The 15,384-nt window shown below is 45.0% G+C and overlaps 1 protein-coding gene across 4 annotated transcripts in view; it reads right to left on the reverse strand.

Moving 5' to 3' along the window:
- SLC25A22 (solute carrier family 25 member 22) overlaps positions 1–15,384 on the reverse strand; it is a 70,916-nt gene that overhangs the window by 42,164 nt on the left and 13,368 nt on the right. The window contains exon 1 of one of the 4 annotated variants that reach the window (XM_035122106.3): positions 503–624. The exons of 2 other annotated variants lie outside the window; for them this stretch is intronic. The gene's annotated coding sequence lies outside the window, so the exon portion shown is untranslated. One more of the 4 variants, XM_035122096.3, reaches the window with a different exon arrangement.

A 15,384-nucleotide genomic window follows, 5' to 3' on the forward strand; every position in this document is an offset into this window, starting at 1 on the left:
CCCACTACATTTTCCAGTCATTGTTGAAGCTCCAGCAGCACAAAATCCCCCCACAGCAAATACATTCTTGCATTGCAACAAATGGATGCCATTGCATTTTGTGCCACTGCAACATTGCAGTGGTTAAAATCTCTTCTAAATATAAAGCCTACAAGTTCAAACTCATTCTTTCCATTAATTCCAACAGCCATTCCAGTGAATTATGCTTTAACCACTAAAGAATACACAGGTGGTCATTCTGTTCTGTAAACGCAACTGCAGATACCTTCTGGGGAACAGTACAGATTTCCCCAATTGTTTCAGTGCCTTCTCTTGAGCCAGGGAGACACCACCATACCTGCATAAAGCTGCCGCAACAATATCCAAGCAGGATCCCTTCATGCCCATGGCTGTTCCCTAATGGCTGTCCAAAAGGAAATACAGTTCAGTGACTCAAGAATCCAGTTTCAATCACACATTCTCACATTCTCGCCTGCACACTCTTTCTCACCCCTTTCCCTACCTCTCAGTTTTATGTGTACCAAAATTGAATTTCTCTTTCTTCAAACACTCCAGAGTCCACGTATCAGGGCGAATGCACCAGGGGACCTTATTGCCATGCTGAAAAGGCAGCAATTAACTTTTGACCCCACTTTATTACAGAAAGGAAGTACTTTATCAAAAGAAGCACAGTTCTTGTTACACAATGCATTTGGAAATGCTCTGTGTCCAAATAGCGAGGCTCAAAAGAAAAAGAAACCAACAAAAGCAACATAACAACTCATCGTCCAAGGTCTCCCCTCTACATTCTTGCCCCTAACCGTCATGTTGGTAACGTACAGATCTACAATGAAGCTGCAGAATCCCAGAAACAAATCCCATCTCTCTGCTGGAGTGGTCTAATATCCAAATACACACCGCCCTTGGCTGTTCTATCAAGAGACTCCAGAACAGGGTGTCCAGCATGATCTGATGGACAGCTTACTTTGAAGCAAAATTCACTCTCTCAGCCAGTGAAGGAATTAGCTTCTCTTGGCATCAGAGGCTGAATGTGACCCCTTGCTGTGCTGTTCTCGGGCGGACATTTCATACAAAATCATGCCAAATGGAGGAAAGGAGTCTTCCCACATCTAGAATGCAACTGCCACCTAGGGAATTTAGATTTACTTACCTACCACCACCACAGATCACAAAATGCAGTAACAAATATGCACAGAGAGGCAGACCCCAATAGGAAACAGATCTAAATCCAAGTCAAGCCTCTCTACCACCACCCCTCATGCAGAGACTTATTGAAGGGGAAAGGAACCAAATGGAACCAAATGTACAGATGGAACAGTGCTGCACCTTAAGCACCAAGAAGCAGCGTCTTGAGAGAAACTATCAATATGGAAAGCTAATTACTAATCCACTGCCTGTGCCAGGCCAGTCTATGATATATAAATCATGGAAAGAAAAAAGTGCATAGTCTCCACCTTCAAGTACAGAAACACAATCTGGAAATGAAGAGGGGAAAAAGACAAGTCCAAGAAGCAACATACACTGCAAAAATATCATGACCAACAACATGAAATGACTTGCATGGAGCATTATTAATTTAAACCCTAATTCTTCTGTGATAAATGTGCCAGGTCAAGGCAGCTTCAGTGCCGTGCCCAGGATTTACAAAGGTGAGATGGGAGTGTTTTGCCCAAACCTACAAAAGGTCTATGCAGGTCTCAGCAGATGCCATGTTTCCTCCACTTCCACTATGGTCAAGCAGATACATTGAGACTCTGCAGGGGCGTTGCTAGCCGCTTTGGCACCCAGGGCGTCAAAGCGGAGGCACCCCCTGGGGGCGGGGCGCCACTCCGCAGCATCATGGCGCCCCTCGCTGCCACGCCCCTCGCCTCTGTCCAGGGAGAGCACACGCCACAACAGGGAGAGCACGCGTTGGCTGAGCAAGCCTTGCAGTGCCTAGCGAGGTTTTCGCCGGGCGGCTGCCGGGACCGGCTTGCTCCCTCGGCCGACACACACTCTCCCTGCACGGAGTCGAGGAGCAGGCCAGCGAGGGGCATCACAAGCATTGCCTTGCTGGCCCGCCCCTCAACTCCACCCAGGGAGAGCGTGCGTCGGCCAAGGGAGCAAGCCGGTCCCGGCAGCCGCCCAGTGAAAACCTCACAAGGTGCTGCAGGGGCTTGCTCAGCCAACACACACTCTCCCTGGATGAGGGTGGGCCAGCGAGGGGCGTCACGCCACCCACAAGCATGATGCCACCTCACATGCGTTTTGGGGTGGGACACTCCATGTGCAGGGGCGGGGCGCGTGTTTTGGGGGCGGGGTGGGCAGCCGTGATGGCACCCCTGGGATTGCGCTGCTCGGGGCGGCCCACCCCCCACCGCCCCTATCTTCCTACGCCCCTGAGACTCTGGGGCACATCTCTCTCTAGAGCACTTTATAAATGCTTTTTTCTGCAATGTTGAACAGCAGACACTCTGGCCTGCATGTTGTCTTTCCACTTCCCCCGGCAGGTGAGGCATCATTTTGAGATCAAGTGACACCAGCTGACTGGTGCGGAGAGTGAGCCTCTTTGAACTTGTGCTGTCAGAACCAATCAGCTGGCTGATGCTAGGAGTGCATCTTTCAAGTAGCTGCTTCAAAAGGAGCACAGTGCCTGCAAATGGGAGACACCCATCCAAAAGATCACTAGGGATGCTGAGTGACAGTCCTCCAAACCTGTATGGTGCTGAAACATTATGACAAGAGTAAAGAACTCTTTACCTAAAGATCCAGCAGTGTCTTCCTAGTTCAGAGCTGCCAATCAATCAAATGGCCTGAGAGTCTTATCTCCAGTATGGTCCATCGCACGCCTTCACTCACCACACAAATTACTGAATCACCTTCAGGGCAAGGAAGCAGTGGAGCAAATGACCTTAGAAGGGCCAAAGTGACTGACTCAGTATTAGCCTCTTCCACGATTCTCTCTAAATAGCAGCACAGGTGTCAAGGAGTGTGAAGATGAATGCACTGGAGCACAGAGGTGTAAAGTTTGCAGTTTGCTTGTACTTGCAGTTAAAGAAATAATTTTGGGGAAGGAGAACTGTGATGCAGGTGAAGGCAAGATGCAGGAGGACAGCACAGCATGATGTTCTGCCAAGGGCAGGGTTCTTTCTGGATCTGGAGCCAATAAGCACACCGGTGGGTGGAAGAAAGCAATGTTTTTTTGCATAGGGTCAACAAATACACAGCAGGCATACCAAAACACAAACCAAAACATACCAGATAGGAGCTACACAATCTCCCCTTTAGCTGTCTGGAGCCCCAGGTAGAGCAGTGAGAGAGCCCCCAGCCGTCAGTCTCACAGCATCGAGTACCACAATCTGTGAAGAAGCTCACTGAGCCTCTTCAGCCTACAGCTTTTATAGCCAACTTTGATGTAATTGAGTGCACCTGGTTAGTAGGCATCACTCATGGTCAGCCCAAGACACCGGGCGCGGCTAGCGCGAAGCAGCTGAGAGTCTCCCATTCACTACAACTGGGTATCCCGTCAGCACTTAGAACAGCGTTTCTCAACCGCTGTTCCGCGGCACACTACTGTGCTGCGAGACGCTGGCTGGTGTGCCGCGACGTGCGGTGACGAGAAGGGCGATTTGCATTGTCACGTGCCTGGCGGCCGCCAATAATAAACACTAACCCGCCGGAAAGCAATATTTCTCCTCCTCTTTCCCAAAGCTCAGTGCAAACGAGCCTGGCGGCCGCCAATACACAACACTGACCCGCCGGAAAGCAATATTTGGCAAGTGTTTCTTACAGCCATAATTATAATATAGGGCGGCACAGAGTTAAATTTTTTAACTTTTTTAATGGTGGTGTGCCTCGTGATTTTTTTCACGGAACAAGTGTGCCGTGGCCCAAAAAAGGTTGAGAAACACTGACTTAGAACACAGGAGACCCAGTAGATTCCTGATACAGGTGTGTGAAACACAAATTAATACTATTAAATCAGCAGACCTTAAACCGGGGATGTTAAAGGGAAAGAGATATGTCACCCAACTCCTGGAAATTACAATGGTCTTCCGCATTTCCACTACACATGATTAGATGTGAGATGTCATTTTAAAAGTTCTTCCTGCTAGGTGGTTGTCCCACCATCTCATCTGAATCTTGCACCCCTGCCATACACCTTTATAAACCAAATGAACACGCCAACTATGTGCTCATAATTGTGCATAGTTTGGCATTGGCAGAGGTGAGAAAGGGCACAGAAAGTCAGATCCAGGGTTCTATGCAGAGTATTAAAGCTGTCAAACTTCTCTTCTCAACAGACAATACCTCCACATTTTCCATAATTTTTGTTAGGATTGCAATAACAAGAAAACAATTTGGGGGTTTTGCAGGCAAATGCACACACAATCACATAAACATTTGTGCAGTGCATTGGATCAATGAAGCCCTGGACACAGGCAGGAAGGGTTCATGAAGCATGAATGTTTTCAGGCCTTCCAATATATGGGAGAGGGGGAGAAGATAAGGTATCGGGCTTTAGGCCAATTAACAGAAGCAGCTGTCATCATATGGCGAGTGCAACATGTGTAAATTGGCCACCACAGATCAAACACCAAGGGCATAAATTCCATATTTATGTAAAATCACATCAAACATGATACTCATCAAAGGAGTCTGTTCATCTACTCAGAAATGAGGCTTCAAGTTTTAAGGAACCAAGAGATGAGGTTATCAAGAGAATTGCATGTACAGTACATGTGATTCAAGTTATTTGTTAGAATTCTACCGTACAAAGACTGCTCTTCTCAATGGAAGAGATATAAAATGCCATTACGTGGAAGCTTCACCCAATAGCCTCAGAGTTCATCTAATCCAATGCCCTGTGGATGCAGGAAATCCACTGCTATTGCATCCCTGACACAGGTTTTGAAGCGGAGGCTAGAAGAATCCACCACCATCCAAGGCAGTCTGCCCACTTTCAAACAGCTCATACGTTCAGGAAGTTCTTCCTAATGCAGAGGTGGTGAGCCTGTGGTCTTCTCGATGGTGTTGAGGCTATAACTTCCATCATCCCAGACCACTGGCCATGCTGATTGGGATGGGCAGAAGTTGTGAATCCAAAAACATCTGGAGGGCCACAGCTTCCCCACCCGCAATCTATGAACCATAATGTGTTCAGGGTTCCCCTCATCCTGGGCATGCTGTCTATAGAGCATGGAATTCAACCAATTGTCAAGTGGGGAATGTGTATGGGGAAATGGGTCTACTCATGCCATGAAAATTTCCCCCTCTCACCTCCCGCTGTGTGCCCCCTAATCCTGTTCTGGGTTTCCCCCTCCCAACCCTTCAGAGCAGAATTAGGGTGGGGTGGGGTGGGGAAGAGAGGAGAGGAGGAAAGTACCACTGTGTGAGTAGACCACATTCCACACATGCAATTAAGTTGAACCCTGTCCATAGGACTTTTTACCCTCATTGGAACCCATGAATGGGAAATAAAATAATACTAAAAAAAATCCTAGCCCTGCTGCTGTTTGTTCTTAGTATAAGCATTACCAAATCTCCTCAAAACAACTAACCATATGAATCTGTTTCTCAGACTGCCTAGCAACCAGTATCTTCATTGGCTGCATGCCTTCTCTTGCACACATGGGGGTTTCTAAAATATTTTGTTTGCAGTCTTGTTAAACAACAGAGCAGAACAAGTCTCATAAAACGAATGGCTCTCTGCTCAGACATTTTTCAGTTCCAAATCACCAGTCAGTCTACCCAACTATCATCAAAAGGTTTCCTTTTGGGCACTAGAACAAATAAAATGACTACTTTCCTTAAATCTTGTCTTTTAAAGAAATCAGGGCTCTGCTGGTGTTTCAAGAGCTGACAAAAGCAAATTCAGAAAATACTGGAAACCCTGGTAATTTGGGGAAATAAAGGACTGCAGAAAGCAAACTGGGTGTACATCATCTTTACTGTAGCCTTGATGTGTATATTTTGAAGACTCATCCTATTTTAGCAATAATTAAGTTCTTTTAAGCTATTTTTTATGCTGCAGTTTATTGTAATCCACCCTGGGACCTCAGAATGAAGGGTGGATTGTTGCTATTAAATAGTCCAAGGGGACAAAGCTAAGAGACAGGACTCTAAACAAAAGGTTTGTTCTGAATATCCACCAGCATGACCATTACAAGACCAGGCTACATTCTGTAGTCAGGAAATATCAGTGTGCATTTACCCAATTCATTTTTAGAATTAATTTAGAGTAGGTAGGCAAGGGCCTAGAACAGCCTTCACAAACCTGTACCTTCCGAACATTTTGGACTACAGTGGTACCTCTACTTACGAATTTAATGTGTTCCAAACACACATTCATAAGTCCAAAAAAATTGTAAGTCGAAGCAACCCTATCTAAAAATTCATAAGTAGAAAAAATCCTATCTAAACCACATCCAAGATGGCAGATGGAGCTCCATTCGTAAGTAGAAACATTCGTAAATAGAGTTATAATTCCCATCAGCCCCAGCCAGCATGCTCACAGTTATAGTCCAAAACACCTAGGGCACCAGAATAGTGAATGTGGCTCAAATTAGCCAACACCAGCAAATGCAGACATTTGCAGCGGCCCTAGTCAGGAGGAGGAAGATTTGGGAGCCTAGCAACAGGTGAGTCTGGCCTATATTCCTGTCTGCCTCTCCAGTGCTGCATAGCAGCCTACTCCCTGGTGTGGCAGATTAAGAGACTAAACTACACTCCAAGGTAGGTAGGGGGTTATGACATTTCAGATTTGGGGAGGTGGATTTAGGAGGGCACAATTCAATGCACAGCAAGGTTCAAAGGCCCACTTTTGAATGTTTTCAACAAGCTTTTCCCAGGTCTCTGCTTGGAGGTTCATTCCATGTTGTTTTTTAAAACTATCCTTCTGAAGCTCTTGTGCTATTTAAAAACAATTTAAGTTGTTTTTAAGTACATGTCAGCAAATTGCAATGGGGCATATGTGTGGAGGGCGACTCACAAAATAATAAGTAACAACAGAAACATTTTTAAAGCACTGTAGTTCGTGTGCTTTTAGGAATACCGGTAATTACTTGTAGTCTGAAATGCAGAGGGAGAGGCAGTTTGCCCCTCTAGATGGCATGTATCTAGTACTGTATTAGTTTAAAGTCTTGTAATTTGGGCCTTCAGTAATGACACAGGTCCCCCCCCCCCTTTTGGCCACCTTCATTTTAAGGAGAAGACAGGCTGGCTAAATAAGGGCCTACAGGCTTTAAATGGCTGAGTAATGCAGGATCTCAGGTGGGGGAAAGGCTTAAGGTGGTCATGAAGGGTTAGAAAGCATCCAAAAGAATGCCTTTGAACCTTGATGAGAATCAAATCACCTCTTTCCCTGGAACCTGAAATGGCACCCCAGTGTGTAGCCTCCTGTTGACAGGCACAGCTGCCTACTCCCTCGTGTGTATGAAGCACACGTCAAGTTGTGAAGGTTGACATAGAACACGAATGAACACACACACACAGTTCCTAATCCCATTCTTAAAAAGATATATCAAAATATTTTGATACCTTTGAATGTCTAAAAATAGGCACACCGGATCTATAACAATAAAAGAGCTCTCCGGCACCCTGGTTTTTCCGCTTTTATTTTTAGTCTCAGTATGCAGGGTCTTTTTTAATCTTGACATTTGCTTATATAATTTGATTATTAACCTTAAACTTAGACAGTATTTCTTAAGTAGGAGAGGGGGTTGAAATGTAATGGTTTGCATGTTGCCAACACACGCAAAAAACACAGCCCTGCCATTTTTTCTTGCAAATAACCTTCTAAACTTTGCCATCTCTTAGCATGTTTCAACCTCCTTCACCTTGGGAACCATATATCCATATGAAATTATTATTATTATTATTATTAGTAGTAGTAGTAGTAGTAGTAGCAGCAGCAGCAGTAGTAATGAAGGAAAAACGGGTAAAACACCTTAGGAGCTAAAGATCATAGTGCTGTTGACCACAGGCAGGTCATGGATAGTCCCACATACAGAATGATGCAACTTCTGTGCAAACAGTGGCTGGTTTCGCTCCCCCTGCCAATACTAGCAACAACTAATTCAATATATCTCTAGCTCTTATTACCTGTTAAAAGCTGTAACATGGCCTCTGTTTGCTCCATGTTGTCCATCTGGGATGACACATTCTTTTTAGTTCAATTTGCATAGGTTTGACACAACTAAAGGAAAATGGATGCCTTCTGTTTTGGTCCTCTAAGAACACAATGCAACAACAATGGAAGATCATTTTTATTTAAAAGCAACAACAACCCACTAATATACAAAGATGCCTTCTGATGCTCGCTCTTGGTTAATGTTTGTAAGAGGAATCTTACAGAGTGCAGGGCAGAGGGCAGAGTGCTCAGACAAGTGAAAAACTCATCACAAAACATGTAGTTTGTACTGCAAAACCTTGTCATGGTATTAGGGCAAAATTACAGCTTTAACATGAAATAAATGCCAGCAATCTGTTGCATTGTTCCCAAAACCTGGAAAGTGGGGGGGGGGAAGCATCCACTGAAGCTGCTCCCAGTTACATCAGGGAGTGTGTCACTGGTCTTCTCCAGAGCAAATGAGACAGGGAGGGCACCAAATTGCTGTTGTTGTTGTTAGGTAGAATTTTGCTTCCCCCTTCCATGAATCCCTCTGTGTTCAAGGGAGCAGATGAAAGAGCTGCCAGAATTCAGGCAACGAATGGGAAACAGACACAAGAGCCCATTTTGGAGGCAGGCAGTCTCCAAGCAACAGGTAGCAGCTGTGCAGCAATAGCCTCTCTGCTCAGAGACCCATGGGTGTTACCCACAAGGAAGCTCGGTGCGCACATGGCAACAAGAGCTCTCTAAGTACATCAGAATGCACACAGAGAGTAGATGAAATCAGGCCAGGAGTTCATACTGTAGACAGAGGAACAACCTGGTAAATAATATTCACTCTCATGGGTGAAAGGAAATATATCATGTATGCTACTTCCTGAACCATTGTTTGTGCCTACTGGGGAAAAGCAGACATTCAGCTTGGCATATCCTCCGAGCTGCAGAGACTATAAACTGAAGCACACACACAAACATTAACCACCACCACCCAACAAAGGAAAGCGGCCTACTTTAGGTAATACCACGAGAGAGGGAGGATAGAGGGAGTGCAGCTTTGCAACCATTTCTGACAGCAGATGGGGGAGCCCACGATCAAATGCTTTCTTGTATTTTATTTTATTTTAATTCCTGCCTAGCATGACAGGACAAAATTTGCCAGACCAGCCATCTTTCTAACAAACTAGTTTAGTATGGGCAAGAATATATTTTTGTTGTACTGTACGAGCAAGGAACATTCAAACATGCAGTCGCAAAAGCTACATCATAAAAAAAATGTTCCAAGTACTGTAACTGTAACTCTAGCTGGATGAAAGAGGCTGAGTTTAAAAGCTACGTCAGTATGCAAATTTCTGATTCGCACAGCACTCTTCCAACTGAGCAGCATTGGAAAATAGTCAATTTTCTCAGCAAGAGGGAGAGCATAAAGCTGTTTACAAATATATTTTTTCGCTGTTTGAAAGAGGAGGGGAGGGAGAGCTAATCACACTATGTTTTTCACTTTCAATACGCAATAAAGGACACTGTATGGAAGGATCAATGAGATGACTCAAGAACAGGCATCCCCAAACTTGGGCCCTCCAGATGTTTTGGACTACAATTCCCATCTTCCCTGACCACTGGTCCTGTTAGCTAGGGATCATGGGAGTTGTAGGCCAAAACATCTGGAGGGCCGCAGTTTGGGGATGCCTGCTCAAGAACTCCATCAAATGCAATGGCCGTTTGACTATAGCTTTCAACTTGGTTCAGTCATCAGGAGCAAAGGAACATGGGGAACTACCTTATACTGAGTCAGACCATTGATCCAACTAGCTCAGTATTGTCTACACAGACCGGCAGTGGCTCTCCAAGGTTTCAGACAAATAGTCTTTCCCCAGCCCTAAATGGGGTTGCTGGGCATTGAACCTGAGAGCTTCTGCATGCAACACAGATATTCTGCCACATAGCTGCCAAGTTATCCCTTTTTTTAAGGGATTTTCCCTTATGCTGAATAGGCTTCCTCGCGAGAAAAGGGAAAACTTGGCAGCTATGTTCTACCAGCCTTTCCCTTTTAAACAGTCTTGCCATTCATCCTGCATGGCCAGCTGTAGAAGAGGCAGCTAGGGGGAAGTGCTGTGTTGCTTGGATTACAAGCTGCACCTTTAGTACAGAGTTATTAAAAGACACAGGAGCTCCTCCTCTCATTTCCTGCAAACCCCACCACCACCACCCAACAAAGGAAAGCGGCCTACTTTAGGTAATACCACGAGAGAGGGAGGATAGAGGGAGGGGGCACCTGAATGGTGCAACAATCACTTTTTTTAAAAAAAAAGTACTGTATTGTTGCTAACAGGAGGGGTTACATTTGGACTCCACTTCAGACAGCAAAATGTCTTGGGCCAGCACTGCTTTTAAAGGCATTGTGTTCGTCATCAAGGACCAAGGCAAAGCACTTGGACAGAAATGTGCATACTGTATTGGAGTTTTTTTTAATAGACAAAGTGCAGCCTTTTCTGGGCACTGGGGGCCTTGTGAGCAGAGACAGCACAGCCGGTGTTTAATACATTCAAACAGCATTGAAAGATCATTAAAAGAAACCTCAAGAAGCCTTGAAGAGTTTGGGAAGGGGGAAAGGAAGAGGATCAACATGTTCCAGTTCATCACATTGTGGGAATATGGTGCAGCCATGGCAGCATCCCATAGGCATGAAAGGTCCCATTCATTCCCCATTAGTAACAAAATACAGTTCCTGCCCAAAACTGGCTGCTTCATCTGAAAGAGAGAGAGAGAGTTCTTCAGGAGCACTGCCTAGGAGAAAATCCTTCTTTCTGGCAGGGAGCCGTGGATTGCCTCACCAGCAAACAGTTTCCAGCAGCCTTAGAAGATAACTGTTTCTTAGGGACTGCATGTGCTCATCTGACTCTCCCCTGCGGCGGGGGGGGGGGTGCTTTGGAAAAGAAGCACAAGTTTAAACAAACCAGAATGTTACCTCCAGTCTTAGTTTGCATCACATAAATGTGTGTTTGGGGATGCAGGGGAAAGAGAGAGAAGTTGCACCACCTCTAAGGTGAAATCCCAGCTTCTAGGAGAAAGCTGTCACCGAGACAGAGTAGGAGATGCTTGCTGAAAACAAAAGGGATTGAAGGATCTCTTCAAAAGTCTACATATCTGCTCCTGATAAGCTTTGGTTTTTTGCCAGTATGGAAATCATAGGTTTAGCATCTGGAATGCTAAGTGGCTCATGTGTCTGTTATTGGGCCCAAATATACTGACAGGGCGTAGGGGTGTCCAAACTTTTTTCAAAGAGGGCCAGATTTGATGAAGTGAAGGGCTGTGAAGGCCAACCAAAGGGCCAACCAAAGTTGTTGACCTTTTTTAGGATTGAAGTTGCTGAGATTTTAATGATTTTAACCCAAAGTTGTTGTGCTTTTTTTAGGATTGAAATTCTTGAGGTTTTTGGGGGATTTTACCCCAGGAAATAAACTGCCACAGGGGCCATATGAAACCAACTGGCGGACCAGATTAGACCCCCAAAACAGACTTTGGACATGCCTGGTAGACAGTAAAGCTGGTCCGGTAGCACAGAGCTTCTCTCATTTTCAGGACTTTTGTTTCATTTTCTTCCTCACTGCCCCACCCCCCATCTCTTGAGGTGTTTTGTTGCCTCTTGTGTTGTTATTTGGACAGGTATGCAGCAATTCCACTAAAAGCCCAGAAGGGAGAAAAGGCCAGTATCAGCTATTACTAAAGCCAGCATTTACCTATACATTTTTCAAGGACTCATATCCCTTTTAAGCAGGCAACAGGCAGGCAAGAAACCACCAAAAGCATAATCAGCATCAGCATCAGCATCAGCATCATCTCTCCCTCTCTCTCTCTCTCTCTCTCCCTTTCTCCCATGAGTCAGTTAATTTCAAGAAGACACAAGGAGATGCATTATGATGGGCCAAGTGCCAGGTACTATGTACGTTTGTCCTTTGGGGACATGTTGCTAGAAGAAGAAGAAGAAGAAGAAGAAGAAGAAGAAGAAGAAGAAGAAGAAGAAGAAGAAGAAGAAGAAGAGTAGTTTGGATTTGATATCCCACTTTATCACTACCCAAAAGAGTCTCAAAGTGGCTAACATTCTCCTTTACCTTCCTCCCCCACAACAAACACTACTAGCCCAAGGTCACCCAGCAGCTGCATGTGGAGGAGCGGAGATGCGACCCGTTTCCCCAGATTATGAGACTACCGCTCTTAACCACTACACCACACTAGACTACAACTCCCATGACTGTTGGCTGTGGGGACTGCGGCTGATGGGTAGTTGAGAGTCTCAATAACACCTGGGGAGGGTGTTTGGAAGCAAACTAAATATATATGGTTGTTTAGTCGTTTAGTCGTGTCCGACTCTTCGTGACCCCATGGACCATAGCTCACCAGGCACTCCTGTCTTCCACTGCCTATTATATATTCTCCACCAACCCATGAGCTCTTCATTTACAGCAAGAGAATAACCTGAGGGTCTCCAATGTTACACTAAGCAAGCTGTAGCCAGCATGTTTTGCAGCAGGCACCCAATGCGCACTGTTTTTCCAATGCACATTTTTGGGTGCTGCCATTCAAGGCAGGACATAAACGCTTGAAATAAAGCAAACCTCAAGCGACACAGTCTGAATGGGAGCCTCTTTCTCCCATGCTCTTAAACTACTGCTGCTGCTGCTTCCTAACACACCGTCCTGGCAATAAGTATGGCATAGTGTGCCAAGAGCCACTTGCCAGAGCCAAAAAGGGATCTTTCATTGCTTTTTGGCATGGCGGGTAGAAACCTAGAAATGCCCTATTCATATCTGCACAGCTACCTTACCTTTCCTTATAGAAGGTAGGGTTATGGGAACAAGTAATTTGCAATTTATCTGATAGGGGCAAATACCAATTAATCAGTAGCTGCCATTTTTGACAGATACACAGAGCCAAACCTTTCTTTCTTTGGGGCTCGGCAGCTAGTCACTAGAAACACACCTCTAATGCAGCAAATAAAGGCTATAGGAAAAAAGAGTGCAACCTTGTTACACAGCCTAACTCCAAATTAGGCAGAAAATTTGCAAACACTGCACATGGATCACCCGGGGCCTTATCTCTCTCTCTCTGTTCTGAGAATATCACTGGCATACCAAATGCCAGCAGTTCCTGCCAGAGATGTTTTGGACTATCAAGAAACTAAGAAACCACAATAATTAGCAGCAGAGGTAATAACTATGATACAAGCAAGATTGCTTCCAGGATCAATGTTCCATAGGTGGTAGGTGAACACTAGCTGATATGTTTTTATAGGACTAGAGTTTAATTGCTAATAGCAAAAGTGCAGGGAGATTTCCCTCCCTTTGTGAACATAGCAAGTTGCTCCTGTGTTTATGCAAGCAAAAGGAGGAAGACAGAGCATCACTGTTATTCCTCTTCATAGATGGAATGTGAGCGTCAAGAGAACTCAGGATTAGCAGCCGCCACTTATGGGATATACAGGCCTGAAAATAAGCAACCTTTCCATTCTGCCCAGTGGTGAAGTGTTCTATGAAACACAAATACTTGCACATTCCTACACCACCATCTCCCCCATTTAGTACCCCCCCCTTCAGAGCAGCTTTGCAACTGTGGAGTGTATCAAGGGGCTTTTAAAAAAGAATCGGCACACACTTCAGTCTTTTAGCATTTTACGCTCTTAAGAGTAAGAACTGATGCAAGGCACGTACAAGCATACTTAACCCACAGGCCTATCAACAAGTACATCACAAAAAAGAGCAAACAAGGTTAGGTCGCCTATCACAGTCTCTGCTTGTTGAAGTCTTCTTTTTCCTGTCACATGAGCAAAACGAAACAAATGTTAAGGGCAGAAGCTCAGCTTTGTTATTGCATTTCCACCAGTTAAGTCTCTGATCTACTCTTACTGAAGGCTTACATCACAGCATGCAGTGCAGACTAGCTTTACTTATTTAGAATCCCACAGAAGCCACACACACACACACACACACCATTAGGCATGTACTCTCAGAAATGTAACTCAAATTACCACCAGAAGCCAAAAAAAAAAAAAAAAAAACTCAAGGGAAAGTGTTGTTTTACAATCTCTAGGCCAGAAATCTTTCTACAGAAGAAGAATGATGTTTTTCATTGTTTGTGAACTTGACCCTTTGCCAAAAACTTGCAGGATGTCATGAGATCTGTGTTCCTCCTTTCCCTTGGGTAATAAGTTAATATTTTCCAAGGTAATATCTTGAAATGATAAACCACTTTGGAGAGCTCCCCTACCCTTTTTCCCTTGAAAGCAACAACCCAGAGAAACTGGGATTCTTTACATACTTACCGGTAACCAAGTATTTTTACTGTTTGTGGGCACAGATGTGTATCTGCAACTCTACCTGAAACACTGTGGAAAGATACCCCACTGGCACATTAAGAAAATAATCCCAACTGCAGCATAGCAACCCATTTTAATTGCACCACTGATAGATAAGGCACTTTACATAGTGACACAAGTAGTGAGGCATGTTCCTGGCCCAAAGAACTTGCAGTTGCAGTTTAGATCATGTGAAAGACAACAGAGGGGTGGGGAAAGGGAAAGGAACAAGGGATGCAGCTATACATTTGTGCTTTACTGCTTTTTAATGCAGCAAGCCTCAATGCCAGTTGCATGAGAGCAGCTTTTTATTGTGGGAACATACTGGTAGTATTATAGTGGAGAAAATAAGTGTCAGTAAGGCCCTGTGGTAAAGAGCCACATAAATGATCCCAACAGTAACTGTGACGAATCGTGAGAGGAAGTTTTTTCCAACTGGCACAGCCCATTTTTGAAAAGGGTTCCCCAGGAGAGAATCCTGATAGGCTACCATCAGTCCATCAGGCTGTTGTTGTTGTTTAGTCATTTAGTCGTGTCCGACTCTTCGTGACCCTATGGACCAAAGCACACCAGGCACTCCTGTCTTCCACTGCCTTCCGCAGTTTGGTCAGACTCATGTTGGTAGCTTTGAGAACACTGTCCAACCATGTCGTCCTCTGTCGTCCACTTCTCCTTGTGCCCTCAATCTTTCCCAACATGTTGGTAGCTTCGAGAACACTGTCCAACCATCTCATCCTCTGTCGTCCCCTTCTCCTTGTGCCCCCAATCTTTCCCAACATCAGGGTCTTTTCCAGGGGGTCTTCTCTTCTCATGAGGTGGCCAAAGTATTGGAGCCTCAGCTTCAGGGTCTGTCCTTCCAGTGAGCACTCAGGGCTGATTTCCTTCAGAATGGATAGGTTTGATCTTCTTGCAGTCCATGGGACTCTCAAGAGTCTCCTCCAGCACC

Source organism: Zootoca vivipara, chromosome 1, assembly GCF_965207765.1.
Source record: "Zootoca vivipara chromosome 1, rZooViv2.hap1.1, whole genome shotgun sequence".
NCBI lineage: Eukaryota > Metazoa > Chordata > Lepidosauria > Squamata > Lacertidae > Zootoca > Zootoca vivipara.